At 37.9% G+C, this 19178-nt stretch overlaps 1 long non-coding RNA gene across 1 annotated transcript; it reads right to left on the minus strand.

Moving 5' to 3' along the window:
* Window positions 1–5481: 5481 nt before the first annotated feature.
* Window positions 5482–7688, minus strand: LOC110596088. Its single transcript, XR_002482261.1, has 3 exons — window positions 7563–7688; window positions 7167–7265; window positions 5482–5812 (listed from the first exon to the last, which is right to left on the minus strand). It is a non-coding gene; the product is annotated as an uncharacterized LOC110596088 (long non-coding RNA).
* Between the last annotated feature and the right edge of the window lie 11490 nt (window positions 7689–19178).

The raw sequence follows: 19178 nt of genomic DNA on the forward strand, positions 1-19178 counted from the left end.
ATATTACTAACTCATCCTCATGAAAAGCCATTTTTATAATATCATTCTCCTGTCCCAAACTGTCAGTGGCACTTCACTTCCTTCCAAGTAAATTCTGTGTCAAGGCCTCTACCCTCTGGGTGTTGTTTGCCATTCAGTACACATTTCCCACAGCTTTTCTATGCAAACCCTCCATGTCCTGTGCTCTCTTGAGCCCCAGAATGTGGCACCTCAGCCAACACCCTTTTCCCCTCCTTCCCTTAGTCCTGTGACCTCCGATGTCTTCACTGTTCTTTCCAGCCCCCTCAGACACACTCCCCACATATTTTGGTTTTTTGTTGTTGTTGTTGTTGTTGTTGTTGTTGTTGTTTGAGTTGGAGTCTCACTCTGTTGCCCAGACTGGAGTGCTGTGGCCGCTCCCGGCCACCGCAGCCTCGCCCTGCTGGGCTCCGGTGATCCTTCCTCCTCAGCCTTCCAAGTAGCCGGAATTACAGGCGCTACCACGCCTGGATGATTTTTTTTTTTTGATTTATTGTAGAGATGAGGTCTTGCTGCCCAGGCGGGTCTCGAACCCACGGGCTCAGGCAATCCACTCACCTCAGCCTCCCAAAGGCGCGGGATTACAGGCTGGGCCACTGAGCCCGACTCTCCCCACATCTTTTTAAAAAATTTTTTAATAATTATTTTAGCTTCTTTTTCCACCTCAAATTCATGATTTGACACTTACTTTAGAAACACAAAAAGTTAGAACCGGCAGGGACACAAGCGGGGCCGGTGTCATTTTTTAACGTAGCTTCTCTCAATCTTTATTTAGTGGACTTGTGCTGGATCTGGGATGCGAAAACCTGACTCTACCATTTTCTTGACAAGTGACCCTAGACCAGTCACACCAGCTCTTTGAGACTCAGATATATCTGTAAAATGAAGATATCTGATCTACCAACTTCACAAGGTTGTTTTAAAGGTCTAACATAAATTCTAAAGTACTAAGTGATGGTCTTATATACAGCAGAGTTTCTCCCACCCTCCCATCCCCATGCAATTCAAAGGTATAACTCTCTGTACTTAAGAGAATTAGACTGATTGCTCATTTTATTCACTTCAGATGGCTTTTTGGGTTTGGAACTTTCTGCTACTTCTTCCTGCCATATTGGAAGAGGCAAGATATCTGGGATCATCAGGTTCTACCCAGTGCTTGAAGGCATGACTTAAATCATTAGCTGTTTATCTCACATAGAAAGTGTAAAAAAAAATTTGTTGGCAAAATGAATGAATATTCATTTTTTAAATTTCAGTAAGAATGTGGTAGCTTTTGGTTATTGTTGTATACACATCCATGCAAATTTGCTCGTACAATTTCAACCACATCCCCCAATACAACTTTCTACCATGCTATTTTCTCCAAATATCTAAGTACCAACATAGGTATGCAAGCCATCTACCATTAATATTTTTCACATTTATTTGCTGAATGTATGCTTTAGACAGCCTTAAAAAGATAATCTATCTGGTAAAGAGATCCATTAGTCCTCAAAATGTCCTCACCTTTTAGTGTTAGAACAAGAATAAAGATTTTTGCTTCATTTGTGTACTACACAAACGAGATGAACTAATTGCATATCTGCTGTGAAATAATGTCTGTTATTACATGGATAACTACACAGTAACTCCATTAGAAACACTAGTAATTACACAGGATGTTACATTAATGCACCTGTGTTATCTTCTGATTGCCATATCAGTAATTCAAGTGACCTCTATAGATGTTTCTCATCATCCTTTTATTATTCTAGACCTCTCCTTAACACTTTGCACTCTTAGGAAAACAATCGAACTATGTAGTTAAAACTATTTTTAAAAAAGAAGAAGAAAAGAGAATCCAAAGTGACATCCTATGGCACATTTGTTGTTTTTTTCCTAATTTTCCTTTACCTGACACACATAAACAACTTTGGAGCCACACTTCATTACCTTCTGTGCAAAGCTAGAACTATTTTCACTCTGTGGAGAGTGGCAGTAATGTTTGATTTTTAAAAATTTAGAAACCTGTCTGGTTCACAAACAGAATCAGAGCATAAAAGGACCTAAGTTCACTCTATAAAACATCAATCAAGTTTTATAACACTAACACGTGTAATAATGGAAAGTACATATTTGCTGCTAAAACCTGAGTTGATTCCCAGTCGATTTGCATCTGGGTACACTAAACTTAACTTTTCTACAGTCAATCTAAGTCATGTCCTTTCCCTCTCCTTACAAGCCCCCATTCAACTAAAGCAACATCAGCCCGGGAGATGAAACCCCATCAGCATTTTCATAGTTAATGACAAGGTTACAAAACAGAAAATAACAGCAGGAATCTGAAGCCAGTGCTTTTATTGGACTAACTAACGATATAAATAAAATGGTCCCTTACTGAGCTTCAGAAAATCACTGTCTCTTTATCAGGCCATAGAAAACAGATCCAGGAGGGCAATAAATACAGCACATAACAGAGTGGAATTAAATGATTAGGCCTGAATTAACACCCTGTTTCTGGGTCTCACTTAGTGTTCCATGGCCCCAATGAAACACTGCAATTCACAAACGCTCAAGGCCCATTTAATTTTTATTTCAAGCTAGTTCAGAAGAAGGGTTTACCTATAACTCCCCCCATTCCATTGTATAACTCTTGAAGTAACAACACTGATCCTGTCTAGATAGCTGTTAGGAAAACAGACTGTTCTATAGGAATCACAGTGTCTATTCAGAATCCTGCCTCTAAGAAGTCACATTCATTAAAAGGGACCCAATCTCTAGCTCTGTGAGTGACAAGGCTGCCCTTGATGGGAAAATAACAAATTGATGAAACGCATTTGATTATTTTCCATGGTATTAACTACAGAATTCAGCAACTGTTAGCTCAAATTTTTTACTTTTTCAACTGTGGATTTAGCATGCCAAAGATCCTAATTAAATGAAATTTAATATCACCTTGGAAGATAATACATGGAGATTCTATTCCCTAGTACACCATATACTATATGATAAGGTGGGTGAATTTAACTTAAACCCTATTTGAGGGAAGTTAATTCTGTTCTACACCTTTCTACACAATGGCTCTAGAGTGAGAAATCCAAGGATGGCATTACAGGAAGGCTCCACTGTACCAGTGAAGTACTTAGAAATTTCAGATGAAATACGCAGCCAGATGAAACCGAGCCATTAAGTTCACTTTGTATGGGGGGGGCGGTCCAAAAATCCCAGAATTTATTTATAAAACATTACATATTTATTCTTACATATTTAGGCTTCAGTCACCTTCAAAATTCTCTTAGTTTTATGAAATACACCTATTGAGATGCTTTTCTATTGTTCAAAACAATTTTTAAACTTACCAATTTTGATGCTTTTTAGTGCTTCTGTTGTTTTTTGTTTCACCTCTTCAACATCGGTAAAACATTTCCCTTTGAGAATTCTTTTCATCCAGGGAAACAAACAAACAAAAAATTGCTCTGGATGAGATTGGATGAATAAAGAGGGTGGTATAAGGGAGTCATGCTGGTTTTGGTCAAAAACTGCTGAACACTCAATGCAGTGTGGACAGGTATGCTCGTAAATCACTCATCATGAAATGGGCAAATGTTTTGAAAGAATCTTCAAGGAAAAATTTACTGAAGCCAAATGCAGCCTCTCACAACAATGCTAGCTGGTACACTAATGCCAATGGGTTCCTAGAACACTTACCTAGCAAGGGAAGCCTGTACCACAAGATGCCTGCCCTCCAAAAAATAATTCTGTTTTGTGGGGGGTTCCCTCTCATGTATCTTCGACTTGAAATGGTATATGAGATGGAGATATATTTATAAGACAAAGTTCTCAAGAGTCAAGATGTAAGGGAGCTAATGGTTTTGAGTACTTCCTAGCTGCTGTGTGCCATATTTTTCCTCTCATTTAATCCCCACAATATCCTCTAAAGTATATATGAACATTCCCATTCACAAATAAATAAATTGAGACTCAAAGAGTAGAGCAATAATTGCCCAAGTTTATACAGAATAGTTAAGTTGCGATTCAAATGAAGATCTAGCTGATTCCAAAGACAGACCTTTCTATCATCAATACTATGGTATCACCTGCTTAGGACTCTTGGCCCCACTGAAGCTTTTACTTAGAGTATTCTAGAACAACCAAAGAAATCAGCTATCAAATAGAAGAACGATAAGACTAATTCAGTATAATCTCAAAGGGTAGAAAAAAACTCAAAGGATTTTGGCTCTTATAAAGTTCCAGCAGATCCAGACAGTTAATGAGTTGAGGAGCTCTCATCTGGAATTAGATTAATCTGCCGGTCTAAGACTGCTTCAGAGTGTGAACCATTGCGTCAAGGGAGTCCAGACTCTATGATCACCCTGAAGGAGTATCATGAGCCCTAACTGGAATAGAGCAGGCAGGATCTTCCATACTCTCAAGAATACAGAGTTTGACCAGGTCCAACTTTTCTGTCCCAGTCAGTTCAGTATAGCACATAGTTATGTATATTATAGGAAGGGACACCTAATAGATTAAACTTTTTTCCACTTGGTACTTTTGGACAACAAAATTACTGTAATCCCAGGTCAAATTTATGTCTAAGTACCTTCAACACAAACACATGCTAACACACAACATAGTTCTCTCATAAAGCAATCTCTCTTAAAAGGCCTGGGCATTGAGGACTGCACTATGTAAAAATTACACAATAATTAAAAAATTCTAAAAAGGTAATCATTAGAACGCTTACTGGTGGTAGATTCACATTAACATAAGAGTGTTGAGTTGTATCTATCTGTTGAATTATTATTAGACACTCAATGGCCAGGAAAGTGTCTAATTTCATGTTCTGTGCAATATCCTTGTACATTATTAGTACCCAATAAATTAATTAAAATGTATTTGACACTCCAATTAATGTTACATGGTAATAATTACGTCTACTCCATTATAAATGATAAATTCCTTAAAATTTTATGTTTTAAGAAAAGGTCTTTGTTTACCAAAAAGGAATATGAAAATAATTTAAGTGAGTTAATTTGAATCATTAATTTTTTTTTTCCTTGACCAGCAATTCTTCAGCAAAGATTCAGATTACAGGGATTATTCTTGGTTATGATTTTTTACAGTAACTGTTATAACTTGTTAGGCCCTCCATATCCTCTGGCCTAGACTAAGACACAATCTCAAGCCTTCCTTTCACCTTCACTTTTTAATATTAAGTGAAGTAAAGTCTATCTCACAATAGTCATGTCAGCAATAAGAGCCAGACATGTCTTTGAACTCGAATCCTTGTCTACTTGACTACACATCAAACCATAGTTTTAAGTAGCTTGTTCGGTAGACAGGACCACTGGGGCATTTTCTCTACCCATTTGCTTGTTTAAGTGATTGTTTTTGTACGTTGGAGGCAAAATTTAAGTTTTAAAAATCCATATAAAAATGAAATAAAACTGGGAATAAAATTATGGACTATCAGAAGTTTTTACTTTCATCTTACTACAGAAACAGCATGTACTGTAATCACAAAGAAGGCTTCATTTAAAATTGTGAAGTGCCTGGTCTGCATTTCTTAGCACAAAGGGGACCCCCAAAAAACCCAGAATTTATTTATAAAAAATTGTGTATTTATTCTTACATGTTTAAACTTCAATCTCCATCAAAATACTCTCCTTTTCATGTAATGTACCTATCAAGACACTTTTCCACCATTCAAAACAGTTTTTGAACTCATCATTTTTGATGTCTGGTAGTGCTTCTGGCATTTCTTCCCCACCTTTTCCACATGAGCAAAATTTTTTCCTCTGAAGACTTTCATCATCTGGGGAAACAAACAAACAAAAAAAGATGCCAAGATGAGATTAGGTGAATAAGGAGGGTGGGACATGGAAGGCAGTCATGCTGGTTTTGGTCAAAAACTGCTGGACACTCAGCACAGTGTGGGAAGATAGTTTGTGTAAATCATCACGAAAGGTAAAAGTGTTGAAAGAATCTCAAAAAACAACAACAACAATAATAATTAACTGAAGCCTAACGCAGCCCCTCGCAACAAAACTAGCTGATACACTGATGTTGATGAGTTCCTAGAACACTTACCTAGTAGGGGAAGCCCGTATTACAAGAGGCCCACCCTCCAAAAAATAATTCTTGCGTTGTTTGGGTCCCTGCTTTGTAAATGACAAACTGTGGAAAAGAGCCGGTTACGTGATTTTTTTTTTTTTTTTTTTTGAGTTGGAGTCTCACTCTGTCGCCCATACTGGAGTGCAGTGGCCGCTGCCGGCCACCGCAGCCTCGACCTGCTAGGCTCCGGCAATCCTTCCGCCTCAACCTTCCGAGTAGCCAGAATTACAGGCATGTGCTACCACGCCTGGCTGATTTTTTGACTTACTGCAGAGATGAGGTCTCGCTGCCCAGGCGGGTCTCGAACCCGCGGGCTCAGGCAATCCACTCACCTCAGCCTCCCAAAGGCGTGGGATTACAGGCTGAGCCACCGAACCCGGCTCAGTCACATGATTTTTAAGCGTATGACTCTTCTGTAACTTAGTTTCTTGGTCTAACATGAGGATTGCAATACCTTGCAGAATTGATAAGGAACTCAAAGGACATTAAAAATGTGAATTGTATTCTTAAAAAAAAAACATAAAGTGGCATGCAAGTATGAGGCATTACTATTAATACTTCTCGGTAAAGACTGACCTGGATTTTAAGTTCTTATCCTTGCTGTGTCACTTTTTATTATCCATTGATTAAAAACCCTGCCCCTCTGGCTTTATTTCAGACTTTGTAAACTTGGGCCTCCTTACAAAACTTAATCACTGATCCTGTAAAATTTAAACTTCTAATGCCAAACTACAAAGTCACTTCTAGAACCACATTCTCTGACTACCTTCAAATCTTCAACTCCTGTCTTTTGATCTAAGCCCTTTCATTTGAGCTTGACAACGTATTTTCCTTTTGGCTTGGATTTTGCAGAAGTAAAATTGTGCAGCAAAGTGTTTTGACAGATCCTCTATTTTTCTGATGTAACACTAAAGAAGCTATCCTTTCAGGCAAACATGCAAACTCACTGTATCAGGAGGGTAGGGGGGGAGTCTCAGCTCAAAGTTCCTTTTTATTACAAGGGACTTATTGTTATTGATTTGAAACTATTCTGTTCACCTATGATATTTACTTACCTATTATCATCCATCTCTCTCTTCTGAAATGTCTGTTGCAGGAGAGAAGGAGCAGTGTTTATCTTCTTTCACCACAATCCCTTGGGCCTAGAAGACTTCCTGCAACATAGTGAGAAGCCCAATAAACAGTTGTTGAATGACCAGATGAATTGCTACAAATAGAAAAGGTCACATTCGATATCACTAAAGCATTTAGGTCTGAATACAATTTTTATTCTTCCCCCAATAAAGCATAACACTTATTTAAGCTCTTACAATAAAAATTTCACCAGCTAGGTCCTTAGCAATATTAATTCCTTAGTTCTATCACCATCGTTCTCAGGGCCTGAGGCTGGGCCAAACATGACTGAGGTTTTCAAAAAATATATTTTTAATATAATTTTAAAATATACTCACTAGGGGAAGGCTCATAAAATTCAGCTTCAGCCACAATCTGGACTATAGGCTGCCAAGTGCTGCATAAATAAATCATCAAGTCATTTTGGCATCCTGTGGGCCAGAAGGAATATCTTCCTCAGTAGATTTAAAGAGACACGGTTCTGAAAGAAACAGGAGCAAAGTGAGTGATTAAATATGTACTCTCTTATTATTCCTCTGGAGTTTGGATAGATTCCTTAAAGTAGCAATTGTCCATTTTACCCAGGGCAGGTTCTTTTTCTGTCTTCAATTGGAATCCATTTCAGAGTTGAAAGAATCCATTCTAACATCTACAACAAATGCCCCTATCTGTTTTGCAACTATTGGTACACTTAAAGGAGAAAAAATACAGCAGTCAGAAGAGGGTTATGAGGCAGCTTGTAACCATGTACGTGCAGCATGGATTCAGATAAGTCAGAGGTCATGCTCAGTCGGGCAAAGGAATCCCTGAGACAGTGGAGGGTGACCAGTGTGATGCAGGAGTCTGGGGAATGCTGCTTGGTAGAGTCTGCATTGGTAGCCCAGGCTGAGTGTCCAGATTAAAGCTCACCTGGGCAACACAGACACATACACACACACACACACACACACACACACACACACACACACACACACACACACACACACACCCCTTCCCTGGTCCAGTCTCCCTGACTATTTTAAAATCTAATTCAGTCTGCTCCCTGCTCTTTGTATACTTGCCTGGATGAATAACAGTGGATAGAAATGATGGATCTGTGTCCTGTGGATTCAGAAGTCAGGAGTCTGAATCCTTCTCCTGACCTCCAAAAAGGAAAAGAAAAAGCTCTGAGGTTTGCAGAAAGATCTTTTTCCACATGGTTCGTAAAGAGACTGTAACTGAGGGCCAGCGGGGGCAAAAATTGTAGTATATCTTTTCAGAACTGTTGATTAAAATAAGGTCCCATTGATGCAGGCATGCATAAACCCTAGCTCATTCAGAGGAAGGCCTTAAGATTTGATGTATGAGGTACCTGTGGGAACACACATTCAGACACAGAAACGTCAGCAGGCCCTCGTGTACTCTCTCATATTTATTCTCTCTCTCTTTCTCTCACACACACACACACACACACACACACACAGCAATCCCCTTCTTGACAAGCATCCCTTTTTTGCTGCTTTGTCTTTCATGTAACCATAACAAAAAATTGTATACAATTCCTTTTGTGCTTTGTATTTACTAAAACCTGCCAGTTTGATGCTTATTCCCAAGAAATTTCTTATCTGCCCACTATCTGTATCTGTCTTAGTCTGTAGCTGATAGACCCTCCTTGGGTTATTAACCAGTTCGTTTCTTCCAGAAAAGAGGTCATTAGCATCTAACATTACTCAGGGATGTCAGGAGATGCAGGTATCAGATCCTCTCATACTGGTTTATCTTTAATTTAATCTCTAGATTTTTCAGCTCTAGCTGTCGGCTGGCTTCCACTTAATAACACATTTTTATCTGGTGGTGGTGATGGTGGTGTCTCTCTTTTTTTTCTTTAAACAACTCAATAACCAATATAATGATGACAGAACTGACAAATTCTGCATTAATGGATTTCCTTCCCATATCTAGGCTCCAAGCTGCCAAAAGCTAGAAACGAAATAGATTCCAGGCAGTTACAGGTTAAGGATCATTTGCATAAATTAGCAAGTTTTGCAAATGAATTCATCTAGTGAGAAGTAAGACACGGGACACTGCATTTTAATAATTGACATTCCACATGAAATGCAATGTTCTTGAGGAGGAAATTGAGCTCCAGGTTGCTATTAGAACCAGCAGACCAGCACGAGTCGAAAGAAATGCCATCCCCCATTATGTGAGCTACTGCTCCTGCATAACAACTACCCATTCTGATGGACTTCTTTTAATAAAAGTACTAGTGCATGCTCACTGAGAGGAAGAATCTACTCATCAGAGAGGAATCTACTCATCAGCAGGATTGAGCAGGAAATGAAAATAAAGGGTTCTTTAGGAGGCCGCCTTAATGTGCAACCAGCAACTCTACATTTTCTTTCTAAAGTAATTTTTCATTTTCCTTCTAATCTGGCAGCATCCCCCCGCCCCCTTTCCTCCCCCCCTCCCCGCTTATGAAACACTTAGATTATTTAAATATATACAGAGTGTGAGTAAAAGTTTTAAATTACCCAATTTGGATGTTGTCTCTCATAACGTTGGTTAAAGTACAAATAAAGATAAGTAGACCATTTTGCTGCCTCCTCCTGGCTTAATTTGTTTAAGAACATGCCGCATTGCTAACACTAGTGAGAATGCCAAATGAATGCCTTTCCTAAGGTGTTAGTCAAAGTCAGGGTATCCAGCATGTCAGAAGTACAAACTGCTCACACATGCAATCTGAGAGCTGGAAACAAGTCCATCCATAACAGTGTTTCCTGGCATAATTTATAATTAACATAAAATGAATTAAATCACTCACTCGATAGACTTTTTTCCAAGTTCATATAGAGTAAGTGTGTCATATCAATTAATTTTCAATGAACTGCGGCAGCTGATAAAATTTCTCCCAGACACTGGTAATAATCCAAGATATTGATGGAAGAGGTATCATCATTAATATGAGTATAAGCCTCGAATCACGTACAGGAAACAGGCAGAAACAGTTTATTCCTTGGAAAAGGAACATGATTATTGTTAGCTGCCTGTTGTTCTTTCCAATTTGTTAAGCTATCTATTGGTTCTCACTTTTCACATGGATAGCCCTTTAATTTTGCCTACATAGCTATCAATAAATGCCTCTAGTGCAACTGTCTGTTTTTGTGGGCTATCTAACCTGAAAAAGTTAATACACATGAGCAAATTAAACAGATTCAAATAGATAGGATAGATTCTATTGCCCATTTAATTGAGACATTTTCAGTGGCTTTTCTACATGCTCACAACCACAAATAATTGACATATAAAAATTAATGCAACTAAATCTTTGGTTTGTAGAATTCAAATAGGCATAGTTACTGACATTTTGGTGGAGGTTTTTGTTTGTTTGATTTTACTGAATTAGCCAGTTGTTTTTGGCACTATGGAGACAAAGCCCAAGTGCCCCATATTTATTTGCTGATAAGTTATTTTATAACAAAGAAACCAATGACCGTTTGATTCATCACTTCCAGAGCTTGTGTTAAATGATACCTCACTAATTTCCCTAGTTTTTTCCTCCATCATAACACCTGTTAGCCAGAAATGTTTTGGTTTTATACACATTTTTCTTTTACCAAGGGAATACTAGTTGGTCCTAGAGTTAAATATGTTTGCTGGTTTGAGAGGACAATCCTTTGTCTATGTCTCTAGTTGCATGCTTATGGCAATATCAAATAAAGAAATCCTGACGAACCCGCTGATATGTGATATGAGTTGCTGTGGCTCTTCTCCCAATAAAGGGTGTGTTCAGACTTGGCTTATTTATAGACCAATAAAGAGAAATTTCCACTGTTCTCTTCAGCAGGCTGAGGATAAATAGCTCTTCCGTTTCTAACATTTAATGTTCAGAGACACAAAAACAACTGCTCTGAATATTAAGCCAACGTTCGTATTTTTTTTCCTACAAAGGGGAGAAATCCTTGAATATGAAACAATGAAAGGTTCAGATATAATCTTTCCCATTTTAGAACTGCTTTATTGCAACTTGTTTTCCTTAACAAAGAGGCACTCTGGGCTTAATTTGGTTACTAGGTGAAGCATCGACTCACGTGCTTCAATAATTTTCTCCGTGACCTGAGAGTTTAGGGCTGCCTGGAATTAAATCCTGTTCCTGAAGACAGTGCAGCCATAGCACCAAATGTCCTCTGATGAGGCTGTAACTAAGGTCAAGCTGCTCTTCATGAGTATGTGTGCAGCAAATGCCTTTTATTTTCACATTCTAGAACAAGAAACAGCATAAATTATTCCTAATTCTTGATTCTGTGATGAAGTAGCCATCTGGTCTGATAGTACGGTGACAATGATATAGGAGTGAACACTCTATGCTTGGTCTATTGCACACAAAAGGACAATAGGACATATTTTAAAATGTCAGGATCCATCAGAACCATATTCAGGAAAGTTTACATTTATGAAAATAGATAGTATCGAAGATACATCATGATGCAAATCTAATCATGGCTGCTGGGCAGCTGAATTAAATTAAGAGCAAATCGGAACCTTTCTAATTAAAAGTGTGTTATTCCTTTTCCTGCTATGTTTTCCATGACTGTAAAAAGAATCATTATTATACTACTTTTAAAAAGTTGCATCACAAAGGGTGTTGACCTGTCTGCCTCTCCTTTGACATGCATACGTGGAGCTCTTAGGCTATAAGCATATGGCAAATTTGGCTATTTCCAGTCAGTTGTTAGGGAAAATTGTGTTTACTACAATATCTGTGCTCATCACTAGATAAGGTGTATGTGTCATCAGTGTGGGGGCTAATAAGAAAACACAATTATGTGATCACAAGGTGCATCATCAGAGCAATAAGAGGTAATTTTTTTAATGGCCTCCATTTAATACATTTGTTCTGTCCACTTTTTTATTCAACAAGCATTGACTAAGTACTATGCATGTATCAAGCACTGAATTAGGTATCTTATGGTAGTCTGGGGGAGGAGAACAATAATATATTTTGAAAGTCCTAATGTGGTTGATGAGCATTGCTTTCGGAGGAATGATTTCCCGATGCACATTCAGAAGCAGTCTCTGGATCACTCCTGTAGGAAAACAGTCAGATGACTACCAGGGCTGCAGGAGCTTGGTGGGGCAGATGAAGGCTGATAGAGGCTGACCTGCTCATTGGGTGTTGTGGGTGCTAACTCAGTTATAGAAGCTGGTGTAGGCACAGAGTCCAGAGGATCCAGGAAATACAGCCATGATTCCGGCAGTCAGGACCAGGAGGTCTAACCCAATGTGCGGAACACAGCCTCGGGATCTGAGTAATAATGAGTGCCTCCAAGACTTAGTTGAGGATAACTTTGAATGAAATTGAGCCTTTATTATCTTAATTTCTAATAGATACATGACACTGAGAAGACCTCAGTATTCTTACTTTTTGGGTCCCAGATATTGGGAAATGGTCTTTTTTTTAAATTAAAAAGGAATTCTCATATTCAAAGAATAATTAATGAATATCTGTTCTATGTTACACTTAGCTTAAATTCGCCATGCACAGAACTGTTCCATTACCCTCTCCACACCCAGTCTGCTACTCCTCTCAGTGAATATGGCCCCATCATCATCCAGTTTCCCAAAGCTGGAACCTGGAAGTCATCCCAATTCACTTATAACATCCCCACTCCCACTTATCAATAGCTCACCAAATTCTGTAGAACTTATTACCAAGTATTTGATCTCTTTCTCCACCACTGCCACAGTCCAAAAAAATCATCTCTAGACTCCATTGCTGCAATAGCGTTCCAGTTGTTATTTCTAAAATAAAAATCTATTCATGTGTTCTCATAATATAAATCCCACAATGATTCTACATTGATTTGGGAAGCAAATCTGTGAACTGTCCATGTTCCCAATCTTATCTCCAATTCCCCCCCAATTCCCCACTCCCAGATGTATTAACTATTACAACCATGCTTAATGACTTGAACCCTGCCTTTGTCTCCTAGAACTTAGCCTTCCATTGGGCTCTTCTCACTTGTTTTCACTCCATTTTCTATCTAAGCTAACAAGATATTCTGCCTCCTTTTATAAAGTTGGCCCAAGGTAAACCAAGTCCTTGGTCTTCCTAAGAGCTCTGAGAGTCTCAGAATTTTCTCTAAGAACTGAGGTAGGGAGCAAGGTTCCAAACTGTATACCTGTCCCCCCACTCACCTTTATGTTCTTATTCTAAAGGGTTGCTACCCCTAAAATCTCTTTCTCTAGAATCTTTGCTCCCCATCCCTTAGTCTGCTTACTTCTTAGCACAAAATGGAAGGTCTCTTGATAGCCTTCCCCACTTTGAGAAAAGCATTCTCTTTCTATTGCCTCACTGAGTAATGCCTCCCATCCCTGGTTTTCCTTTGGAAGCTAGAGGTTTGCTTTTTCCTCAAGAGCTAGAATTCTGGCACCTGGTACCATGAGTAGTCTCTTATTCAAGTGAAACCCTACTTCCTGCCTACATGGGGTATGTCTTTGACCTTTATAACCCAAACAATAAAACAATGCCTTTACCAAAAATAATCTTAATATCCACACAATAAGAATCACTTATAAACAACTTAGAGAGAGAGTTATTTTGTGAAACAAAACTACATTCTACTTTTAGATGTGTAATTATAAGCATGGATGTTATATATATATATACTCAGAAATGATTCTACTAAGCAAGACCTTATTTAAACAGTGACATTGATAGAACTTACGTTTTCACAGAATTAGACGTAACAAGTTTGAACACTCCTTCAAAATGCTGAACACTCCCTGAGACAGAGGCATTTGCTGCTTCCTAAATATCCCTCTGTTCCCAGGTGATTCAGTTTGATCAATGGGCCATGAGCAAGAGTTACTTCTGGGCTGAAGCATTCCAGAGTCAGTGTGCTGTTCTGACTGTTTTCTCCTGCCATGATACAGAGAAGAATATATATTGATATGGTGGAGCTAGGAGGTACAAACAGCCTGGATCTCTGTGTCACAACATGGAGGACAGTTACCCTGAAAGATTCACTGACTCACATTGGGGCTAGAATAAATAAAAATTAAACTTTTATCATATTAAGTCACTGAGACTCTAGTATTATATTTTTATTATATCAGAGCCCATGCTATCTGACACCTACATTCCATTATCTCAAATTCCAACAGATACAGAATATGAAAGGATATTTTAAAATTGATTGAGGGATTGATATAGAGAATCATATCAATTAATGTCAGTTTTTATAAGGTTTACTTCATCTTGTCTGAATATACTAGAGGCATGGAGAACAGTGATAACTAGCTTTCAATGCTGGCAGATTACTTAAGTTAATGTGAACTTTTATCACTGAAACTATAGACAGGTTAAGAAGTTGGACTCACACCAAAAACACATGCGTCGCAGCAAATCATTTTGAACACTCAACAGAAGCCTTAAATACAGGTTATGTAAAATGAAACGCTTTATATCTCAATTTGATTTAAGTCCAACAGCTCAAAAAAGATTTAGGACACAATTTGTCTGATGGAACTGTTTGAGGCACAGATCTATTCAGTTTTGGAAAATAGATTCCACATTGAAGAGACTGCCTTTCTTTCTACAGTCCATGTTCAGTAACTCATCAGCAAATTCTTGATCTTTAAATAGATGTTGAACTTAAACATCTTTCTTCTCTTTTTTGCCCACTTATAAATTGCTTATGATTTACCTGCTTCCCTTACATCAGCCTTAAAATATTGGACCAATGAGACTTAAATAAATATAATCTCCAGAATGTTTTCTTCTCTTTCTGTTTCTTACCTAGGGTAAACTTGTAAAAAATATTTTAAAAATTATACAGTTATTGTGTGTTTGGGAGATAGAATGATGGTGGAGTGAAAAAGGAAGAGAGGGTCTACCAGAAAAATCTAAGCTAAGAATTTTTATTATAATTAAACATTTCAGTTGACTCTGGGTTTCCTAGTAGTCAAAGCAAGAGGAAAACCTGGTGAATTTTATGGTTTTGTTTAAATTTTGGCACAAATAATGCTAACAAAGAGAATTACTAGCTTTTTAGACTATTAAAAATTTATTTTAATGATCTGATTTTGAGGAACACTGCATCCTGCCTAACCAGAAGAGTTCCCTATGAAATTTATCCCTATGAAACTAAATCAATTTACAGGTTGAATGAACTTGTTTTATACTGTAAATACTTTTTGAATGCTTCTGAGAGGAAATTATATCTGAGAAGTAGATCTATCAAGAGAGAAAAACTCACCATTCATAAATATCATGATGAAATTAAAAGATTTTTCTCCTAGAGTATCTTTCCACGTAAGTCAACCAGTTATATGTTTGGTATGGCTGGCGGTTTTCAGATTCAATCTAAAGGAAGTTCTGGGGAGTCCACAAAATGTTTAACAATCATTGCATTCCTGGGAAAGTAACTCACTCTGACTGATGTTAAAAAAAAAAAGTTCTCCAATATGGGTGATTAAATCTATATAAGTCTTTATTGACCAAGTTGTCCCACTGCAATCTGATCCATTTTATTTTATTTTTCCTAGAGAGTTTTTTCAAAGAGATAACATGCTTCTTTGTGGTGTTCTCTGAGACCATCTTATTCTTTTTTGTCAGCTTTAAGGTCATGTTTGCAAATCCAAGATAGGATACTAAGTTACCCAATCACCCAGACCCACAGCACTCAGGGTCTATTTCAATTATATGATTCCTTGAATGTGACTAATGGTGAAGCCCAGCCCAAAAGCCAGGCATTGGATCACAGAAGGTCACCTGTGAAGTGGCACCTTTGCTCCATCCTAAACTAGAGACTTCCGTTTCACCACCACTACTGCAGTTTGCTGCTATCACAAAAAACTCTCAGCTCTGATGTGACAGTGTACCCAATGGCCTCTGAAGTCCAGGAGATTGTCCCAGAGGCCTTGAGCTTGGGTTGAGGACAGCACTCTCTTTATTCAGACTCCATAGAGAATATGGCAGTGCAAGGCCAACAAGCATCACAGCTCTTGACTCCAGGGCTAAGAAACCAGATTTATAAACACTTTCTAGAAAAACTTGATGTGTGAGTCTATGTGACTAACTCCTCAGTCCCTCTAAGAAGAAGGGTGATCTATTCAGGAATCTGCCTAGCAGAGTTATTGTGATATTCACCTCTGGATGTTCCTTTTTCTATAGCTCACCACTGGGAGAGTGGTGGAGTGGAAACCATAGGAATTATAGGTGAGTCTTAGTTCAGAAAGAGACTCTAGGAGAGTGATTTGCATGCAGAGGGCACATAGGTAACTGATGTAAAAAGCAGCACCTGAAAGGATGTGAGGAAAGGGGAATAGGTAGAAAAGAAAGTTGAACTGTGATGGTGTTTCAAGAGAAGTTTCAGATGATCCTGCAGAGAGGTCTGAAGCTTTTCAGAGATGCTCTGAAATTGAGCCAGGAAGGCTGGGCTTTGTATTACTTTATAGATCCAGTTAAGGCATTCGTGTGGGCTGGCCCTGAGGAAGGCAGGTAACCTTGGGCAAGACAGCTTCCTTGATGAAGGGCACATTCTGAGGAGGGTCTCTGTTATGCGTTTCCAGCAGATAACATTTCTGGCAGTTGGGGAATGACACCTAGGTCCAAAAGAGGGAATCTGGGTGGCAAACCATAGCATCCACTACACCTTCCTAGCATATCTATTTCAAAACCTTCAAATGAACAACAATTAAACCTAGCTTCAGAAATATTAAGGGGAATGATACATTTAAGGGAGGAAGTGATCAGTTAAATCTTAGACCAAACTATTATGAGAATTCATACAAAGTAAAGGGCTAATTGTTAAATAAACAGTAACACTATCCTTCAATAGAAAGGTTAGTGACTGTAGGTGATTTCCATATGGTAATAGAGGAATTTCTTTAAGTGGTGGTGGTAGGGAGGCAGACGTCATTTTTTATTCCCCGACCTAGTAATATTCAAGACATATGAGGTCCACCCACTAGAATGTTTCAGCTTGAAGTGGAGCCTTGAATTGATTGTCTTTTCATCAAATCTTAACCTAGGAGGTCTTTGTGGGAGGCACACTATCAGCCCACGATCATCAGGTCCCCAGCTGTAGCCTCATAGCTCTGGCTTTCAGAAGACTATCAGGCTCAACTTTCCTTGTCAACAGTCTGTTATAAGTATTGCTGAGGGGAGCCCTTGCCATTGACAGTATCTTCCTTAATGACTCCTTAAGGCCATTGTGAGTCCTGTATGACATTTAAATAAATAGATCTACTTACACATTATCAGAAATTTGGAAAAGACAGAATGGCGAAATTAAAAATTAAAAATTACTTTATCTCTCCACTGTTGACACAATGGTACACATTGTGTTCATCCTTCCAGTTGTTTTACCCTACCTATATGAGAGTTCTATTTTTAAAAAATAATTTTAGTATAGAGTCATACTGCTCTGGATACAAATCCTGGTTCCACCACTTAACAGTGTGTCCTCAAGTAATTTACTCTTGATTTGTGTATACATCCATAAAATGGGAATAATTACACTCACCTCATGGAATTTTGTTAGACTTTAAAATGAGATGATATATATATAAACCATTTATCCCATTGCTTGGTGCATAACAAACATTCAATAAATGTAATGTAATATCCCTTAACTTCCCGACCCAAAAGGCTAAATTGCAAAATCCACATAGGGTCCAACTTTAAGAACTGAGTTATGATTTGAGAAAAGCCTCCTTTAAAAGATCTCAAGCTTCATTGCTTAAATTAATTTCAAACTTTTTAAAGCTATTAAAAGGCAATGCACAATTTGATTCAGATATGTAACACGAAGCTGTATAATTAAACATATATATCCTGAAATTAATTTTACATTCACTTTTATAATACAGTACACTTATATAGAATAACACATGGCTCTTGATTAAACAGCAGACTGCCGTTCAATCAAACAGCTCAAGATAGATCATAAAACGTGAAAATGCAGCATCAGCACCAAAATATGGTTATGGGATTTTAATATTCACTTCCATACTCTTACCTAGGTAGCATAAAAATGGATGTTTCCAAGAGAAAATATTAAGAAAATGTTAAGCATTAAGTATATCACATATCTGCTTAAATGTTATTGGGTCATCTAGATTTACTGTGAATAAGAGAAGATAAATTTAGAGATTTGTCTTTCAAAGTAAAGTTAATTAGGGCCAATATAATTTTGGTATAAAAATTTCAATTATGAAAATAAAAAACTTTTAAAGGCATTCAAGTTTATTATTTTCTGTATTTCTTGGTTTATTTTCAAAATAAAACCTACTGAACCATGAACATATAATGATCAAACATTTTCTAAATCTCAACTCCAAATAATCCAAATTTTTGCCCAGTTGGGGGAGTAGGGAAAAGGATTAATGAGCTCCACAGATAATTCCTTAAAAACTTGTTTCATGTCATTTTCTTCCCTCTGTAAACTTTATCTGAGTAGTAAAAAAGATAGTAAAATTGGCAGTTTGAGTTTTATTTTACTTACCTTCCCACGTTAGAAGACCTTTTAGGTAGGGAAAGCCCTATGCTCAATTTAAACTCAACAGCTCACCATCCCTTACATAAAAGTCATTTTCCCTTAATCTGATCATGTCCAAAGAAGGCCTAGCTAAATACCACAGATTTTTAAATGTAAACACTTTATTGAAGTGTGTCTCCTTGTGTGATAATTCTCCAGTGCTTTTTCGTATTTATGCATGTCTCGTGAGCAGAGAGGCACTGACGATTTTTGTTTCAGACTTATCTTTCCAAGGATGTTTGTATAGAGAATAACTTTGGAAGATACATCTATCTCCCTCCCAGATACATCCGTCTCCCTCCCAAACAAAGGACAGGTTTGTTTACTATCTGCTATGACAAAGATATTGTCTTCCTCCAAGACAAAGGTAGAGCAGGTTGTTTGTATTCCATCATGAAAGATTTGGGTTCTCTAAACTTGGGGGTCCTC

The sequence above is a fragment of the Carlito syrichta genome, unplaced genomic scaffold, assembly GCF_000164805.1.
Source record: "Carlito syrichta isolate Samal-C Ts95f unplaced genomic scaffold, Tarsius_syrichta-2.0.1 Scaffold99363, whole genome shotgun sequence".
NCBI classification, from domain to species: domain Eukaryota; kingdom Metazoa; phylum Chordata; class Mammalia; order Primates; family Tarsiidae; genus Carlito; species Carlito syrichta.